At 38.7% G+C, this 3,096-nt stretch overlaps 1 pseudogene; it reads left to right on the forward strand.

Moving 5' to 3' along the window:
• The first annotated feature begins 1,478 nt into the window (after positions 1-1,478).
• Positions 1,479-2,414, forward strand: LOC136320823 (putative olfactory receptor 5AK3; annotated as a pseudogene).
• The last annotated feature ends 682 nt before the right edge of the window (positions 2,415-3,096 follow it).

Here is a 3,096-nt window from a genome sequence, read left to right on the forward strand (position 1 = left end):
ATTGACTTTTATAAAATGTAAAGTATAAATACGATATTACTATTTCATATGTATAGACATTTGTAGCACCACAGTTTAATGGGCCATAACCCATTGATGTGCATCGACTGTTTACATGCATTAAGCTTCCATAATCTTGTGGGCCTGTGTATAATTTATTTCTCTCAGTTGTATTGATCTATGTGTCTGCCTTTACACTAGTCCCACACCGTCATTGGTATTACCTCTTTATGATAAATCCTGATAGCTGGTAAGACATGTTCTCACCTTGTTTTCCTTTATTCTCTTAGTTGTTTTTATCTCTTTTCTCCTCTGTATAGATTTTGTAAGTTAGTGAAGGTGCACATAAAATTCTTTCAAGCACTTGATTGAAATGACATTGTATGTGTGAATTAATATTGGGAAAAAATGTAAGGGTTCTACAACTTGGTCTTGACTGCAGGGGAAATACATTTTCTTCTGTTTATGTGTTTCTTTCTTGCAAAAGTACCTCACTTTGTGTAATTTGGGGCTCCATCTCCTCATTTTATTCCCTCGGTTTCCAGAAAGATGGAGGAACATAGCTGACTGGCAGATCTGAGAACAACCTGGCACGCTCTGCCCTGCCCTTAGCCTCGGGATTAGCCAGCCTGCGGGAGCCCATGCTCCCCTGCATTCCAGACACCCCCCCCCCACATTGTGCAAGGGGCCTGCCCGCAGTCACTGCCACCAAAACTGGGTGAAGTAGCCTGTCTAGTCATAGAGCGTGCTGCTCAAGGTATGGTCCACAGACCAATGTGTGGTCCACAGACTCTGTTTCCACTGTTTCATGAAATAACTATAGAACATGAGGTTGAATTTTAAAACTACCATAGAAACTGGACAATGTTGAGACCCTTTTGTTGCTTTTTAGAAAATATTGGTCCAAAATAGATAGGAAACGTTAAAAAAATGATCCTTTACCATAATATTTTGATAAAAACTTCCATAAAGGACTCCACATATCCATGAATTTTTATTGCAGAAAAGAGCTACTTAGAAGGGGGAAAAGATAAAATGAGAATACAGAAATAAGTTGGAAAAAGATTATATAGAACTCAATAGGTGTGTCAAGATCTCAGATGTAATAATTAGTGTTTGGGCACATCGAAGTTTCTCATTAAATCTTGAGAGCATAAAAGAAAACACACAATTAAATACAAGTGTGTTTTATGCATTCCCTGATTGATATATTTATGAAATGCCAATCAAGCTGCATCCTGAGAATAAAGTTACTGATTCATGGCAATTTCTCCCAGCTGTAGGTGAGATTATCTAAATTGGGTGTCAAGGTTCAGCCTTTAAAATATATATATGTCAATTATGTCATAGAAAATATTCCCTGACCTCACTGTGGAACCAAATATTATGCTACTTCTAACTACAGAATTAGTGAAATGACCACAATAATCTTCACTTTCTCTGTTTTTCTATATACCTTTTCAGCTGATGCTTAGTCTATGTTGGTCATGGAACAAATCAATGGCTCTCTGGTAACTGAATTCATTCTCCTGGGATTTGCTGGTCAACACAAGTTTCAGCATATCCTCCTCATAGTATTTCTAGTGATCTATGTGACCACTCTAGTGGGTAATATTGGGATGATCTTACTCATTAGGATTGAATCCGGCCTTCACACCCTCATGTACTTTTTCCTCCAACACCTGGCATTTGTTGATCTCTGCTATTCCTCTGCTATCACTCCCAAGATGCTGCAAAACTGTAGAAACAGAAAAATCCATCTCATTCATAGGGTGTATGGTGCAATTACTAGTCTATGGTGCTTTTACAACAATTGACTGCTATATTCTTGCTGCAATGGCAGCGGACCGTTATGTAGCCATTTGTAACCCACTCCTCTATCCAACAGTCATGACCCAGACAGTCTGAATTCAGCTCTTAGCTGGTTCCTATATCTCAGGTTTCCTCAATGCCTTTGTAAATACAAGCTTTACTTTCTCACTGAACTTTTGCAAGTCTAATAAAATTAACCACTTTTTCTGTGATGCAACCCCAATTCTTGCCCTCTCGTGCTCCAACATTGATTTAAATGTCATGGTCCTAACGGTTTTTGTGGGGTTTATTTGACATTCACTGTGTTGGTCGTCATCTTCTCCTACCTGTATATTCTGGCTGCCATCCTGAAGTGATCTTCTGGTGCAGGGAGAAGAAAAGCCTTCTCCATGTGTGCCTCCCACCTGACAGCAGTCACCATTGTCTATGGGACTCTCTCTTACATGTATCTGCACCACGGGACCAATGAGTCTCAAGAACAGGAAAAAATGGCTTCTGTGTTTTATGGCATTATGATCCCCATGATAAACCCTCTCATCTACAGCCTGAGAAACCGAGAGGTGAAAGAAGCCCTGAAAGAGATTGGGAAGAGGGGCTTCTAGTTCAACCCTCAATTTCTAATTCTCTATGCGTGTAAACAACCAGACTGACAGTGCTAGTGTTTAAGAAATCAAAACAGAAAAGTCAAACAACATGAGAAAGTCGCTCATTTTTACTAACGTAGAGCTGCAAATTAAAGTTACAGTGAGATAAACCACTTTCTACCAATATAGCTGGCAAAAATTTCAAAAGAATAATAACACTTATTAATTGCTGTGATGGAAGGAAAATGATGCTTTCATATATTGTTAATGGAAAATTGAAGTGTTACTTCATTTTAGAAGGAAGCTGGCAGTATATTTGAATAACAAAAATAATCTTCAGTCCAGAATTTTAGTTTTACAAATTGATCTATACAAATAATAGTCCCAGTCCATAAGGACATAAATTTGAGAATGCTTAATATAGCATTGTTTAGGAAGACAAGTCTAAAAAAAGTGCATATTTTCACCAAAGGGAAATAAATCTGCTCAGCTGTCAGTCTACAATCTGTATCTGTGATGAACATGGGGCTGCGTGTCTTTACGTACCAATGTTTTCGAGTTTGGGAGTATATACCCAGTAGAGATGGGATAAAAACCTGGGACTCATGAACGTAGATATGAGCGTTGTGGTTACCAGGAGGAGAGAAGGGGGACAAGGGTGGGGTGGGGGAAGGGAATAAAGAGAGACAAATATAAGGTG

The sequence above is a fragment of the Saccopteryx bilineata genome, chromosome 1 (assembly GCF_036850765.1).
Source record: "Saccopteryx bilineata isolate mSacBil1 chromosome 1, mSacBil1_pri_phased_curated, whole genome shotgun sequence".
In the NCBI taxonomy this organism is placed as follows: Eukaryota; Metazoa; Chordata; class Mammalia; order Chiroptera; family Emballonuridae; genus Saccopteryx; species Saccopteryx bilineata.